Here is a 17,577-nt window from a genome sequence, read left to right on the forward strand (position 1 = left end):
AAAAGAATGACTCAAGATAAACTATTTTGACTTAAACCATTACAAAAGTAATAGGGTAAAATAATAAGTTTAGATTTTTGATATAGATCCTGCCTTCTTACAGAAATATTCTAATGACTTGAAACCAAAATTCCAGAGCTACTTAAACCATTTCACTCAATAAATATATATTGAGTACTTTTTTTTTTTTTTCCTGAGATGAAGTCTTGTTCTGACACCCAGGCTGGAGTGCAATGGCTGTTCATAGGTGTGATCATAGCATACTGCAGCTTCAAAATCCTGGCATCAAGCAATCCTCCTGCCTCAGTCTCCTGAGTAGCTTGGACTACAGGCACGAACCACACAGTACCTGGCATTATTGAGCACTTCTAATATGTCTACTATCATTAGAATGAGTTAGAATAGCAATTCATTCTTTCCCTTATTGCCATGACCTTGATATTTTTTAAAGATCATCCACCAGCGATTTTAGAATAACCCTTGATTAGGGTTTGATGTCTTCTCATTAAATTCAGGTTATGCATCTGTGTAGCCGAAATATCACAGAAGTTGTATTATCACATCAGATGGTGCCCAATTTCAGTTTGTTTCGTGGCTTATGTTCACTTTGATCACTTGATTAAGGTGGTGTATCCCAGAATTAATTGTAGAGTTACTCTCTTTATAGTATTTTTGAGGTGGTACTTTTGAGATTATGTAAATACTATGCTCCTCATCAAACTTTCAGTTCATTTACTTTTCAATATGAACTCATAGTTTCCTGATTCAGTGGTTCTCAAACTTGAGTGGGCATCAGAATCTTTTGGAGGGCTTGTTAAAACAAAGACTGCCAGGTCCCATCTCTAGAGTTCCTGATTCTGTAGGTATGGAGTAAGACCTGAGAATATGCATTTCTAACAAGTTTCCAGGTGGTACTGTTAGTGCTGCTGGCCCAGGGACCACATTTTATTACTTGTTATTGTCATTATTTTGATGCTCAAACTATCTCTAATTTGGTCAGTGGCCAGCTGGCTTCTGTGGCCTATTGACAAATCTTCATTAGTTGAACGCTTCTTTACTTTTTTGCCACAGCAAGATGTTCCAGGCTCATCTTGTACTTTCCCTGCCCCAACCCTGGAATTGGCCATTTCTTCAAGGATCCCTGGTTTCTTTTAGTGCTAAGTGGTACTTAGAAGCCAAGATCTGAGCACCAGGTGTGCTCATTGCCTTGGGGAAAGTGCCACTCCCAGGCCTTTTCAGGGGACACATTTAGAGAACATGAGTATATACATACCTACATGTTCCTATTTAAACTTCTGTATCTATTGAAATCCATGAAATCATACAGATGCCTCCAATTCTAACAATACTGTAGGGCTCCATCCTTCTCTTGACATTGAGGAACTGGGTCTCACTAGCTTTAAGATATTTAAATTATTTGATCAATCTCCCTGTATGTAACCAATCTCTTATCACCACTGCTGCCCCTTTCCCACATGGACATTCTCTTTGCACTCCTAAGGCTCTGACACTTCACACCTGGCTGCTCCTGTCATAGATGCCCCCTTTACTCTGTTTGAGCTCCAACACCCTCTGCTGGCTTGCCCGCCATGGACATCCTTCTCTCTAGTACTGCATTCTAGGCTGCCCTCACAGATGGATGCTCTCCACACCTCACTTGGGCTCCAGCACTCAACACTGGACCTCCTCTGTGGCGTGAGAATGCTCTCCTCAACCTGCCTAGCTCTCACCCACCACTCTGGGCTACCCACATGTGAGTACATTTTACTTGCTTGATCTCTGATTCCCCTCACTGGGTCACCCGCACATCTGAGTGCCATCCTCACCCTGCATGAGCCTTGACACCAGGCCCTGAGCCTGTCCTCTGTGTGGATGTCCTCACAGTTCTCTGTGTGGGATCCAGAACTAGGCACCAAGCTCCCCACATAGGAGGGTGCCCTCCCCATTCCCTCTGCTGAGGCTCGAACCAGCATGTCAGGTTGCTCCCCCATGCAGGATACCTGACTCTCTTTGGGCTCTGACTCTACACTGGCTGCACTATCCCAGTGTCCCCACCACCCTTTACCTGTCACCATTGCTGCTCTCCTCAGCCAGCTGTGGCTCTGACCCCTCACACCAGGCTGCTTCTTCGCATAGGTGCCTGCCTTTCTCTAGTCCACCTAATGGCTTTAGGGCTGAGTTGTTCAGAAGGAGGAGGGAAGGGTTATGGCCATATTATATACATAATAGAAGGAAAGAGAAAAAAGAAGGAAGGAGAAAAAATGTCTTTTTAAAACAAACTCACCTGGAAGGAAGAAAGAATATATGTGTGTGTGTGTGTGTGTGTGTGTGTGTGTGTGTGTGTATATATATATATATATATTTTTTTTTTTTTTTTTTGAGACGGAGTTTCACTTTTGTTGCCTAGGTTGGAGTGCAGTGGCGCAATCTCAGCTCACCACAGCCTCCACCTCCCAGGTGCAAGTGATTCTCCTGCCTCAGCCTCCCGAGTAGCTGGGATTACAGGCATGCACCACCATGCCAGGCTAATTTTGTATTTTTAGTAGAGATGGGGTTTCTCCATGTTGGTCAGGCTGGTCTCAAACACATGACCTCAGGTGATCCACCCACCTTGGCCTCCCAAAGTGCTAGGATTTCGGGCGTGAGCCACTGCCCCCGGCCAGGAGAATATGGTTTTAAAACGAACTCACCTGGGGGTGGGGGAGGGAGAGACGATCTTTTTAAAACAAACTCACCTGGCAGCATAAACGAATAAGACAGATAAAACCAGAGCTCTCAAGCTGTTCTGCCTGAAGAAAGGATTGGAGAACCAAGAGAAGAAGGAAGAAAGGAGAAAAAATATATATATATAGTATATAATAATTATTATTATAATTGTATAATATAATTATATATAATATATAATAATGATATATATATATATATATATTTTGAGATGGAGTCTTGCTCTGTTGCCCAGGCTAGAGTGCAGTGGTGCAATCTCGGCTCACTGCAACCTCTGCCTCCTGGGTTCAAGCGATTCTCCTGCCTCAGCCTCCAAGTAGCTGGGATTACAGGTGCCCACACCATGCCTGGCTAATTTTTGTATTTTTAGTAGAGATGGGGTTTCACTATCTTGGCCAGGCTGGTCTTGAACTCAAGTGATCTGCCCGCCTCGGCCTCCCAAAGTGCTGGGATTACAGGCGTGAGCCACCCGGCCAGGAAAAGATATATTTAAAACAAATTCACCTGGGAGGAGGGAGAGAATGAAGAAGGGAGGAAGGGAAGAGGAGGAAAGGAAGGGAGGTTTTTTTTTTTTTTTTTTTGGAGACAGAGTCTCACTCTGTCTCCCAGACTGGAGTGCAGTGGTGCGATCTCAGCTCACTGCAACCTCCGCCTCCCAGGTTGCCTCCCAGGTTCAAACGATTCTCATGTCTCAGCCTCCGCCGAATAGCTGGTATGACAGGCGCCTGCCACCACACACGGCTAATTTTTGTATTTTTTTTAGACATAAAGCAGGCTGGAAGGAGGAGACTTAGGATCTTGATTTAGATGAGGAATTCATGAATGGAATTTGTTAGATTTTTAAGAGAGTTTTAGTGAAATGAATCAAAAGTCAAGTACACAATTCTCCAGAAATTATTTGAAAATTAATTTTTGTGATGTGAAAAATAAGTAGCCACTATTGTATACAATTGTATATTTGTGTTTTGGGCCAGTATGGCAAATCATGGCGTATTTCAAAAAAATAAAATCTGTAAATAAAAACTTCGTTATCCACATGTTAAAGTACAAAGGGAATATTGATAGTTAAATTAAAATAATTATACAGGCTGGATGTGGTGGCTCATGCCTGTAATCCTAGCACTTTGGGAGGATGAGGCAGACAGACTGCTTGGGCCCAGGAGTTTGAGACCAGCTCGGGCAACATGGCGAAACCCCGTCTCTACAAAAAATACAAAAATTAGCCAGATATGGTGGCGTGCCTGTAGTCCCAGCTGCTTGGGAGGCTGAGGTAGGAGGATCACTTGAGCCCAGGAGGTTGAGGATGCAGTGAGCCAAGATTGTGTCACTGCATTCCAGCCTGGACAGCAGATTGAGACCCTGTCTCAAAAACATAGTGATAATAATAATTATACAGAATACTGTGTCATTGAAGAATAGAAAAAAACAGCAAACTTAGGGAGAATTAGTTTAAAAGAGATTACATTTGAAAAATTAGTTTTTTTTTTAAAACCAGTTTACTTTTAACTTGGTATAATAAAGCATATAGTTGGTTTTGAGGTGTAATGACTCCCAATTTCAAAGGCTTCTATCTTTTAAAAGCATTTCTGGGGGATAACTTAAGTTTTAAAAATATTTTATTACAAGAAAACATCTGCAAGAATCTGGCGGATATCTTAACATCTAAATCTCTGAGCATAGACGCTGAGGCCTATGCTAGTAAAGGTCAAGGTTTTTCCTGTTCCTTTGCATGAATAGAAGTGTGAAAAGCATGCCTCATGTGAACATAAACAAATGACTTAGAAAGTTTTTACTGATCTTCTGAAATGTATATTTCATAATAGGGAAGTGTCAATGGTAACATCATGAAGTTTACAGTGATAATTTAATATTTTACATCCAGTGATTTAGAAATAGCTTCTGTGATTTGGAATATTTTAGTATTAGGTTTGTGCAAAAGTGATTTCCATTGCTTTTAATGGCAAAAATTGCATTTACTTTTGCATCAACCTAATGGTAGCTTTTAAGGTCTTTAAAGCAGAAAGAATCAATGGCAAAACGTTAAAAGCAGCTTTCACTTGGCGAAGATGCCAAATTATCTTAACTTTAACCAAAGCAAGTTGTAGAGTCTAGGCTAAATGGTAGATTAATATAATTCCTTATTTTCACGAGGAGCTTCCCTTCTATGTAATGTGTACAACTATTATCTATGCTCATGATATATATGTGTGTGTTATAAGGGAATTAAATTCACTTCTATTTGTGAAGTTTTAATTTTGTGCACAGTAACTGAGGTTTCATTGAGTTAACCTCAGTTTAGAGAGCATGAGGTGCTAGGAATGTGATATTTGGGTTACTTGTAAGTAGAAAAAGGAAGTTGAAAGCGTTCTTTAATGTGGATTTTTCCTATGGTGGATAAGGGAAAATTTATATTTTATCAACAAAAAGCTCCATACAATTAGTTGTGATTGTCATGAATATGTTGTCTCTGTTTTCTGGCTATAGACACTTATTTTGGTTATAGTAATCATTGTAAAGATGTTATTTTAAAATTTAATTAACTGTTTATACCTAAGATAGAAAACTTTCTTGAAATGTTTAGAGGTAATATGTGTTTGCAAAAGTGAATGAGGAAAAATGTCTGAAGTTGCTTTTTTTTTCTTTTTCTTTTTTGAGACGGGGTCTCTGTTGCTCAGGCTGGATGCCATGGCATGATCTTGGCTCACTGTAGCCTCTACCTCCCGGGCTCAAGCGATCCTCCACCTCTGCCTCCCCAGTAGCTGGGACCACAGGCACGCACCACCACACCCCGCTAATTTTTAATTTTGTGTTTGTAGAGACAGGGTTTCGCCATGTTGCCAAGGCTGAATTGCATCTTTAAACTCATACTTTGGTTTTCGTGATGTTATACCTGAATCAGATTTTGCACAGTATTTTCCTTCACTGTACACCTAGGTTTCAGGCGAACTGGAACCATTGCTGCTCCCTGAATATGCTCTGAAGTGTTCTCACCTGTTTCCTGCTCACACTGTTCTTCTCATGGCAGTGCCACTGCTTATGCAACCATTGTGTATTTACCCCATTTTCTCCTTCCTCACACACTACCTACTTGAAGCTGTCCTGCCTCCTTCAGAGCTGAAATAATCCCTCTGACAATGTGTTCTGCCTTACCTTGTAATTATGCTTAGTTGTGTCTATTTCTTTTTATATTTTTATTTTTTGTATTTTTCGTAGAGACAGGGTTTCACTATGTTGGCCAGGCTGGTCTCGAACTCCGGAGCTCAGGTAATCTGCCCTCCTTGGCCTCCCAAAATCCTGGGACTACAGGCGTGAGCCACTGCACCTGGCCAGTTGTAGCTGTTTCTTCTTGCTGCCAGCCCTTTAACAAAAGTATGGTGCATTAAAATACCGTATAAGCCAGCAGCTTGCACATAAAAATGGCTTGATAACATTTGGATAAATGAATAAACATTTGTTTTCTTAGGACCAAAAAAAAATGTATTTTTTTCTCTCTAAAGTATTCATGTGCTTTGATATATAACAAACATTTAGGGTATTTTTAATTAAATGAATATGGCAGTAAGAATCTTGAAAGAAAAACAGGGACGATTCCAATTTATGGATTGGTGGTAGGCCATGTCAGATCTGCCTAAAACACTTTATCAACAAATAATGGGTCAGGTGCGGTGGCTTGTGCCTGTAATCCAGCACTTTGGGAGGCTGAGGCAGGCAGATCACTTGAGGTCAGGAGTTCGAGACCAGCCTGGGCAACATGGTGAAACCCCCGTCTCTACTAAAAATACAAAAGTTAGCCAGGTGTGGTGGCACATACTTGTAATCCCAGCTACTTGGGAGGCTGAAACAGGAGAGTCACTTGAATCTGGGAGGCGGAGGTTGCAGTGAGCCGAGTTCGTGCCACTGTGCTCCAGCCTGAATGACAGAGCAAGACTCTGTCTCAAAAACAAAAACATTTATTATTATTACTTATTGAGCCTTATGGAGTTTCTTGCACAGGGCCAAGAGTCCATTCATTGTTCCTTCGTTGCTTCTATGTAGCCATGCTGTGGATTTAAGAATCATTCAATTTGATTTACCTTTACATTAAAAGCTATGCTGGTGTTTTAGGGGCCTTCTCTCTGGTATAGGCCTTTATTTGGAGTCCCAGTTGCCCTCACTGCCTATGGTGGAAAGTAGAACTGCCTTTAGATCATAGTTGGTAGTTTTTTATCGTTTTTTTTTTTTTTTGTCTTTGCTTTTTTTAAGACAGGGTCTCGCTCTGTCGCCCAGGCTGCAGTGCGGTAGCACAATCTCAGCTCACTGCAACCTCTGCCTACTGGGTTTAAGCGATTCTCCCACCTCAGTCTCCTGAGTAGATGGGACCAGAGACGTGTGCCACCATGTCTGGCAATTTTTATATTTTTTTGTAGAGATGGGGTTTCTCATTGTTGCCCAGGCTGGTCTTGATTTCCTGAGCTCAAGTGATTCACCCACCTCGGCCTCCCAAAGTACTGGGATTACAGGCATGAGCCACTGTGCCTGGGCTAACACCTAATTTCACTCTGTATGTCAGGCCCTGTTCTAAGTACATTTATTAAGTCAATTGGATTCTTATGTGAACCCTGTATGGTAGGTATAATATTATTATCCTTCACTTACAGGCATAGAGAGGTAGGTCTCATATTTAATAAGGGGCAGGCCCAGGATGTGAACCCAGGAAGTCTGGCTCCAGAGTTCATGCACCAGTGTCTAAGTTAAAGAGGCTATTCAAAGTCAAGAAAGTCCTTGTGTGTGTTTGAAGGAACTACCAAAGATTTTTGAGCAAATGAGTAACACTGGCAGGTTCCTACTTTTATAGTAAGTCCCAGCTCAAAGGGCCTCATCTGTCTTCCCCATTTGGTTGTTAATTTCCTGGGGCTTGCCTAGCACTTAATTTACGTATGTTTTGCATCCACCATGTTGGTCCTAATGTGTCCATTTACATGTCTGTCTACCCTAGTAAATGGGACTTGACTAGTAAATGTGAGACCATGGGGAGGGCAGGAATTGAGAATCAGTTTTTCTCAACAAATCAACCTAAATCATGATCTAATTAGAAACAATGTACTGGCCTTGCAAACCAGCTTTTAGGCAAATGTCTTCCTTCCCATTCTAGAATGGGACCTCTCAACTCCTTTTATATGGAATGAGTAGATGCTACTACATTCTGCAACCTTTTGTCAGCTACATCCCAGCACAATCCCTGGCTCATTCACTCACCTGCGTGAAGGAGCAAGTGCTTTCCTCGAACAAGTACTTCCTTCCTTGCCAGGCACTGTTTTAGGTGGTGGGATTATAGCAGGGATCAAAACAGTTTGAAGTTTCTGCCCTTGGGAAGCTTATGTTCTAATTTATAATACAATGTCAGGTAGTCTAAGTGCTATGACAGAAAATGAAGAAGGGTACAGGGGATTGAAATTGGTAGAGAGAGCTCAGTTTTGACAGCCTACTATGTACATACTGGGTGTCTCAAAAATGCTGAGCCCAGGAGTTCAAGACCAGCCTGGGCAACATGGCAAAACCCTGTCTCCACAAAAAATACAAAAATTAACTGGGCGTGGCAGTGTGCGCCTATAGTCCCAGATACTTTGGGGGCTGAGGCAGGAGGATGGCTTGAGCCAGGGAGGTGGAGGTTGCAATGAGCCAAGATTACGCCACTGCAATCCAGCCTGGGTGACTGAGCGAGACCCTGTCTCAAAATAAATAAATAAATAAAATAAAAAATAAAAACTGGAATGAATTAAAGCTCAAGATAGACATCAAGTTTACTGTCATTCCAAACTAGAATGAACTATAATGTTATGATTCCATTCTAAAGGATGAATATTTTTTAAAGTAACCCATGCTTAAAAATAAAGTCAGGCTCCAGTCCTAGATGAAGCTCAGCCCTGCTTGGAAATATTTGACTTGAATTCAAGAACTTGCTCACTTACTGAATTAAAACAGAATGATAATTTTCAGCGTCAAGTTTACAGGCATCTTTTAATTAATGAATTTGTTAATATTTTCCATCAGGGACCTGAAGAAGGATTTAGCTGGCTCTAGGATGACAGAGAAAAAGACTTTTCTGAGTGAATGAATTAGACACGCCAGCAATGGTGATAATTGGGAAGGTAGCCAAAATGTAGCTCAGCCAGGGCTCATTCTCATTTAAAGTCATTCTGTGTCCTAGTCTGTCATCAGAAGAGCTGCTTTGAAGCCGGCTTCTCGGCTGCTTTGTTTGGCATTGGAGGACAACCACTAATTAGGATGTTATGTATCTAAAGATGTAGCTGTTTCCAAGCCTTTGCCAGTTCTTCTTAGAACAATGAACTTAGAAAGATTGGGGTTTGCATCCTGGCACTGGAAGTTTGGAGGACACCCAACTCCGATGTGACCACTTCTGAGAGCCTTCCTGGCGCTCGCCTCTTCACCCCTTGCCTCCTCCACACCCCCTCCCCGCAGAGCCACATTCATACCCTGGGCGAGCTCTGCTCCTGTTGTGTTAGTGCTGCTTTATCTGTGCCCCCTCCTTAGGCTACTTTGGGACCCATTCAGGACTGGGAGCTGCCTTGTCCATCCTGTTATCCCCAGCAGCTCACGGCGCCTGACATATGGTAGGTTCTTAATAATTTCTGGTGGAATTGAGTTTGATCAAAGGGTCCACTTGAGCATACTCTCTTAGGAGAAAGAGAAGTGCCTTCGACTCTGTGGCCTACATTATCTTCTTAAAGCAGGCATTGGAAGCAGAAATGAAGCCCTGCTGCTTGTTGATACTCAATTCTCCGAGTGCAAGTGCCAAGGCACGCCTGGCCACCTGCTCCCACTTAACGGGTGGGCCCTGCGGGTGTGACAGGAGGGGTGGCCCTACCGGCCTCGTGTTCCAAGTGCCAGAAGGACAAGCCCACAGTGGTAGGGATTTCCCTTTGAAAAGACATCTGTGCCACTTCACTGTTCTGTGCTCTGCCTTTGCTGAACTGCTCAAGCCACTCGCTTGCAAGAGCCATTTCTTGATTTTCACATATCCTCAAAAAGAAGAGTCAGCAGGTTTTTTCTTGTTAAAGTGAGCTTTGGAAGTGACAGATGGACTGTGTTAGCAAAGGTGAAGAATGTTTCTTTCACTCCTTATCACCTCTTTCCTGCTCTCTTACTTTGGTTACTTGCAATTTTTTCCTAGGCAAGTCTAAGAATACTAAACATTAGGCCAACTTCAAATTGATTTCCACTGCCTCTCAGGAGGGAAGATGTTTCTACTAACTTTTCTTTGGGAGCAGTTTGAATCTGTTTACTTATGTCTACTATGTTTCCTATGAAGTGAGAAGCCAAAAGCTTATGGCTCGCTTTTGGGTCAGTGGGGGCCAAGACTGTGACCAATTGGTAATTTCAAAAAATACAGCACAGAAGTGGAATAATCTCTTTAAGGAATGCCATCCTCAAAGTCAGAGGGCAAATCTCTGGAAGTGAGCCCCTCTGCCAGTGGAGAGAGAGGGGTTGAGGTGGGGGTAACTGATGGATCTTTGAGCCCAAGGAGGCAGGAAAGGTGGGAATACTAGAGGAGAAACAGTACTTGTATTGTGCCTGGAGGGAGGAAACCCACCAGGGTATAGATGTAGACAGGGACAGCTCCCTTCCCACGGCTTCTCATGCCTTATGAAGTTGGGAGTGTGATATTCTTTGGAAGGAACAGAGTATGGTTCCCTCCATACTCTGGAAAGAAGTGGTGGGACAAGAGATTTGAGGAATGGGAAGAATTTGAATTGGCTGCCATGGAGACAGGCAGGGAGAGCTGACCGGGATACCCAGAGGGATTGTTGGTCTGCCCTGGGGGCCCTTGCAATCGGAGACCATGAACTTGTAATTGCCCAACCATGAGATCCAGGGGCATTTATGCAAGTTCCCTTTGAAGCAAAAGTTTAGAAGTGGGAGTTGAGGGTGGGGGAGCTAGAGTTATCCAGGTTTGGGGTTTTGCCAGGTGAGTGCAATGTAAAGATAATGTACATGGCAGGAGAGTTAAAGAGATTTATAAGACAGATGCACCGTGGAGTCTGGGTTTGATAGGGAAGGAAGTAAAAACAGGAAGGGGTTGATAGAAAAGGAGAACGTAGAGGAGTCAAGATATTGAACCTCTTGCTGAAATAAAATACAGGTGTGGTAGCAGTCATTGGAATGAAAGGTGGTAGCTTGAGATCTGAGTAGACTGCTGAATTAAAGTCTTCAGAGATAGAGCAATTGTGGGTGGTGAAAAGGTCCAGGGAGTGGTGAAAGAAAGGATGGTTTAGGTGTCATTGAGAGGACACTCCTCTGAGATCAAAGAACTGAAATCTTGAAGCTATAAAGGACCTGGTGTGAAAAGGAAGACTGGGCAAGTTGCCAAAGACTTCCAGAATGAGGAGGAGGAATGACTGGAGGTTGGCATCTGACATTGGCAGTGTGGACTGTAAAGCCTGATTGAGCATCAGCCTGAATTAATAGAGAAAATGTCACCTGGAACTGACATCGTGGTTCTCCTCTCAACTCCTAAGTACAGTCTGTGGGGTGAGGGAGAATAAGTGGCATCCCCTTGGGAGGAGAACAGGGGAGACACAGTGTCCTTGCAAGGATGAGCAAGGTGGAGAGAAGGACCCATTGGTGATATGGCTGCAGATGAGAGATTTTTACCATGGAATGAGGTTCTAGAGGGCTCATAAAGGTTATGCAGAGAGGGAGCAATGAGAGGTTGGTCAATGGTGAGGAAGATCAGAGCTCTTTGGAGGTTAGAGTGTAGCCAAAGAGATGACCTGAGAAGCCCTCATTTTGGCCCTTGACTAAAGAAAATGGGAATTTGGTGTTTGGAAACACTAGCTGGCTACAAGTTTTCTAAAAGAATGAGTTCCAGAAGTCGTCTAGTGCATGGGAGGAGGTAGAGGAGGACTCCAGGCCTTCTGGAAGGAGGCAGCCTTCCTTGGACTGAGGAGGAATGATTTTCCCACAGAACAAAGAGCATGGTCAGAGGCACAGAGGGAGTTTCACGCTACTAGGGTCCAGAAACTAAGTAGGTCAGTGCCGCTGGGATGCAGTGTTTGTGGACGAGTGCCTGCCTGTCAGGTGGGGCCAGATTATGAGAGGCCTTGCAGCACTTACTCAAGACTTTAGACTTTATGCAGAGATGTGACACAATGAGAGTTCCCTGATGCCCGTGAGAAGGGTGTGCTGAGTGCAGACCAGGCAGGAAACCAGGAGCATGGACATTCCTGGCACGGAGAACATAAAGTGATGAGAGCTACAGAGGAGTCAGAAGTGATACCCAATGAGAGAGAAAGAGAGACAAAGTGGCAGGGGAAGAGAGGAGAGATAACTAGGAGAGAGGCCAGATGTGGAGGCTTATGCCTATAGTCCCAGCATTTTGGGAGGCCAAGTTGGGTGGATCACTTGAGGTCAGGAATTCGAGACCAGCCTGGCCAACATGGTGAAACCCCATCTCTACTAAAAATACAAAAATTAGCCTGGTGTGGTGATGCGTGCCTGTAGTCCCAGCTACTCGGGAGGCTGAGGCAGAAAATTGCTTGAACCCAGGAGGTGGAGGCTGCGGTGAGCTGAGATCACACCACAGCACTCCAGCCTGGGTGACAGAGTGAGACTCTATCTCAAAAAAAAAGAAGGAAAGAAAGAAAAAAGACAGAAAGAAAGAAGAGAATGAGAGATAGAGACAGAGAGAAATAAGGGGATGGGAGTAGAGAGACAGGTGAGAGAGAGAGAGAGAAGAGAGAAAGAGACATAGAGACAGGGAGAGAAGGTGCTGAGAAGAGGGAGAAAACTTCAGAACACTAAGGTCTGCCCAGGCTTACACCACAGGAAAATCTGAACAGTAACACAGGTACTAAGGAACAGATCTTTTTGTACATTTGGCTTTTTTGCATCTGATGTGAACAGATAAGTATAATAGCTGTTTGTTATGCTTCCTTTTAATAAATGATTATTATCAACTGTCATAAACCTCCTGCAATTTACATTCAGATCCTTCATCACTTAGAAACCAAATATATGCGCATCACTGATGCTGCAGTGCTCACATCACCTGAAAATCCTTAAATGAGACATCATTATTCTTGATTTGTAAATTTATTCATGCTATGTCTTCTTTAATCAAAGATTCCAGGGAAAAGTAATTCAGAAACAGGAGGACAGACTACAGAAGTAAAAGGTAACTAAAATAAAAGTCTAAGTAGGGACCTAAGGTAAAATTTAGTGCTCTGAAGAGCTACAGAGATTAATAAATTCACACGGTGAATATTAGATGTGAAATTCTCAGTTGTTGACCCTTGGGTTGTTTAAACATTCTGAATTTATCTGGATTTCTCCATGATGGAAATTGACAAAACTATTTAATATTAACTCATCACTAGTTTATTCCTTTTGTTCTCCTGTGATAATAACAGGAGTCTGGCCGGGCATGCTGGCTCATGCCTGTAATCCCAACACTTTGGGAGGCCGAGGCGGGTGGATCACCTGAGGTCAGGAGTTCGAGACCAGCCTGACCAACATAGCGAAACCCCGTTTCTACTAAAAATACAAAATTAGCCGGGCATGGAGGCACATGCCTGTAATCCCAACTACTCAGGAGGCTGAGGCAGGAGAATCGCTTGCACCTGGGAGATGGAGGTTGCGGTGAGCCGAGATCATGCCATTGCATTCCAGCCTGGGCAACAAGAGTGAAACTCCATCTCAAAAAAAAAAAAAACAAAAAAAAAAAACAAACAAAAAAAACCAGGAGTCTATATAGACGGGGAAGTTCAGTCCCATGATAGGTAATAGGTAGATTATTTTTGCTGACCTCCTGATCATTGGTTTGTCTTACGATGTTTTCATGACCATCGTCTCCAAGTTGGAGCCAAACGTCTTTATTTTACAAGATTTTCACCAGTGGTCACTCTCCAGTTGAATGAACATTTGCTTGTTCATTGTTCTCATTTTAAAAGTCTTGTTATTCCATCTTACTAGAAGCCACTTGTTTACATTCTGGAGCCCAATACAGTAAATAGAGACTGTTTTTCTTATTGTATATCTCTGTGGTCTGAGTTCCTTAACCTGCATGATGACAAATGGAGTACAGGCCATCTATATATATGTGTGTCTGTGTGCTTGCATGGAAGTGTGTGTGTTCTTGTACATGAGAGTGAACTGGTCCTGGGTCAAATATTCAAAGTCAGAATTTGAAACTTAAGAGTTCTCTGTAATTCCAGCTTCCACCTGCTGTGAGGTGTTGTGCAGACATGATAATAAAGTTTGTAGCTGGAGGGGCCTTAGGTTATCTGATCCATCCTATTCTCCTGGCCCGAAGTCATGCAGAGGCAGTGAGACAGAGCAGGACCAGAACCCACATTTCTTGACCTCCCAGTTACTCGGTTTGCATCTGTGAATCAGGATAATTGAGACACTGTTGTAATTTTGATAGAGAATGCAGAAATGAAGATTTGTCCTTTAAAATAAATATTTTAAGGATGAGAATAGAGAGCAGGAGAACTCGGCATTGGGTGGAGCTTCTCCTAAGGGCTCATCTCACAGGCGTGGATGTTTCTGGTGTTTGGGTGCCGTCGGGCCTGGAGGGGAAAGGCACCCTCCCTCATCATGACATCCATACATGAGGGCTACATTCTAGAATAGCACGCAGGGCAGAAATGTAGCAAAGTGAAGGCCTCCCATTGAAAATATTTTAGGAAGAGACTGGCATAGTGTCTCAGGAAGACAAACAACTAGCATTTCCTCCTGCATTGGACAGGTGACTGTTTCTTCATGGAAGCACTAGGGGAAGTCACTGGTTTGCATTTAGGGGCCGTGGTGTGCCCCAAACACATCTCTTTTGCCACTGAGCAATGAGACGCTCACCCTTCCAGAGGCCTATGGTCCACGGCTAACTGAGGCGACAGTAGGGTCAGTCTTCATCCCAGCTTACTCTGGACTAAGCTCAGAGGGAGCAGGGCAGACAGTGGCATCTATGCTACATGAAAACGAAAAACTCTCTAGAGGTTTTAAATTGTAATTGGATAACTGTATTTAAATAATTTAAAAGCATATTTGCATGGTCATTGCCACCATAGATTATTATTTTGTTGAAACCAATTAATTCCAATACAAAAGTCATCTAAATGAGATTGTCCCAGTCCATCAACAGACTTCTCTCTTCTTTTATGTACATTCTTCCCACCACTTACTTACTTTTGCCAGACTTATCTTCTATTTTTTTAGTAGAATTATTTTAAACACCTGCTAACTCCTACTAATTGTATATTGTTTAGAAAATGATATTCACTTTCTATGTCCTTCTATTTACTTTTTTGTCTATTCCCTTCTCTAAGCTTGTCAGCTACAGCTTGTTTACTCTTTAGAGGTAAGGGTAAGGGCTTTTTTTTTTTTTAATTAAAAAAACATTTTTATATGTTTATCTTGGAGGTGTGTTTAGGTAAAATAATATTTAATGACTTCCCCCTCCTTCAATTTTTTTCTCTATTCAATTATTCTAATTTCCCAGCTCAGTCATTTATTGGCAGTGTGCTTTGACACTTTAATTTTTTTTTATTTTTTGTTTTGACACCTGTTTTATTTATTTATTTATTTTTTTGAGACAAGGTCTCTGTTGCCCAGGCTGAGAGTGCAGTGGCACAAACAAGGCTCACTGCAGCCTCGACCTCCTAGGCTCAGGTGATCCTCCCACTGAAGCGTCCCAAGTAGCTGGTTGATTTTTGTATCTTTTTGGAGAGACGGGGTCTCACTGTGTTGCCCAGGCTTGTCTTGAATTCCTGGGCTCAAGCTATGCCCACTGCCTTGGCCTCCCAAAGTATTGGGATTACAGGTGCGAGCCACCACTCCTGGCTGACACAATTTTCTTAACTTATTGAAGCCTGCTTCTCTTCTGTAAAGCAGGGATGATGACAACACTTTCCTCATAGTTGTTTTTATGAAGTCAATAAAGCGATCAGAGCAGACTGATCTAGTACAGCAAATGTTTAATTAATGGGAACTACTAAGATATTCAGTTTTTAACATAATACTTGCATTCTAAATTACATGCAAATTGCTGCTGCCTGAGGATAAAGAATATTTTTATTGTTAGTTATCATCTCATTTTATTTCATCCCACAGAACATTTGGGGTTGGGCTATGAAACTGTTTTGAGTAGGGAGATTTCCTCATATCTTTTTATTTCCTTTAGTCTTTAATGGATTTTGTTTTTTAGAGCAGTGTTAGGTTCCCAGCAAAATTGAGCAGAAAATACAAAGATTTCCTATACACTCCCTGTCCCTGCCACACCCCATCCTCCCCCACTATCAACATCCTGCACCAGAGTGGTCCATTTTTACAATCGATGAAACTACAAATGGCTTTTTATATTTTTAATCATAATACTCTCAGGATAAAGTAGCAGGTCAAAGGGGCACAGCTGCATCTTAACCTTTCATTATCTCTTCAAGATGCAGGAGCTCCTTAGAACTGGATGGACTGGTTAGAATAGTACAACCAGTGTGTCCGGTCTGACTGTCCCTTTTCTTGTTTCTTCTCCTTTATGAAGTTCTTTAAGGACCTCAAAATGCAAAACTGCAGCAGGAACCCGACAATGGGGTGGGAGACAAAGCCAGCTTCAGAGTTGCCAGTGTTTACGCTGAAGGGACGTGGGCAGAATCTGCCAACAAATAATCACACCAGAGTCCATTGAGCCTGAGCGAGGTCCCAGTGGGAGTGGTGAATGAGTAACTAGTGTCCCCAGCAGCCCTCTTCATTCAGCATGATAGCACAGAATAAACCATGCTGGGGCGGCAAGGATCCCAACCTCCAGTTACTGTTTCCTCAACCCGGCTGCTCCAGTGCCCACTCCTCTGGCCAGGATGCAGGCACAAGCTTGGAGAATCAGGCAGGAAGACGTGGCTAAGCATTAACTTTCAAATTCAGCTCTGCCCACATTAAAGAGAGGGACGGGGTATATAGAGTTCTCAGACCTGTGTCTGGATGGTCAGCATATTCCATGTTGATTTCTTTTTTGCAAGGTCACCATGCTATTAGTTACAGAAGTGATAATATTGTTTCTTCTCTCCAAACAACTAGATGTTTTAAAAGTTAATAGAAGTGGAATTTGAACTTGAGATGTAAAAATGAGCCAAGAACAAGGTCTCAGAAAGCCTCCTGGTAACTTTTGTCTATTGATTTACTAAAAGAGGAAGAAAAACATCAAAAACAAAAGATGAAGAGGAAATCTTCACTTTTTTTAGACTTTTCCATCTTCATGTCGGTTGTCAAGTATTTTGTCAAGAAATGCATTGTAACCTCATTTAAAAAAATAAACAGAACTTATGAAGCAATTCTCTTGGAGAATAACTGGAATAGTTTCTAGCGATGTTTCAAAAGACAGACTCACCTGCCTGGTGTTTTTGTAGGTCTGGTGATGGTCTGTGTTCAGCTGGGCAGAATGAAACAGCCCCGACAGACAGAAGACACCTCACCCTCTGTCTTTCACTTTGGCAAAGTGGGCATCTGATTTACAGGACTGGGAAATAAAACGCACACACAAAACCTATACCTCTTTTGGCTTAGCGTATGTTGTTTAATCATCAACTGGCTCACTTAACCATGAATGTGAAAGGTAGAAAAGCTGATTTAAATGTGGGCTACTGAACTTTCCTGGGGCTACAAGAACTGATAATTTGTTCAGCCACTACATTCAGTGAAACTGTCTTTTTTAATGAACCTTGTTTCACATTATACAAACTGGACCAGACTGGCTGGAAAGGGCAGGAGGCTCCCTGTGCAGGCCCACAGTGAAAGGGGGCCAGCGTGATTGCAGACAGGGTCCCCCTCTGCTGGAAAGCTTCCAATTCTCTAACTACCAGCATC

The sequence above is a fragment of the Pongo abelii genome, chromosome 7 (genome assembly GCF_028885655.2).
Source record: "Pongo abelii isolate AG06213 chromosome 7, NHGRI_mPonAbe1-v2.0_pri, whole genome shotgun sequence".
In the NCBI taxonomy this organism is placed as follows: Eukaryota; Metazoa; Chordata; class Mammalia; order Primates; family Hominidae; genus Pongo; species Pongo abelii.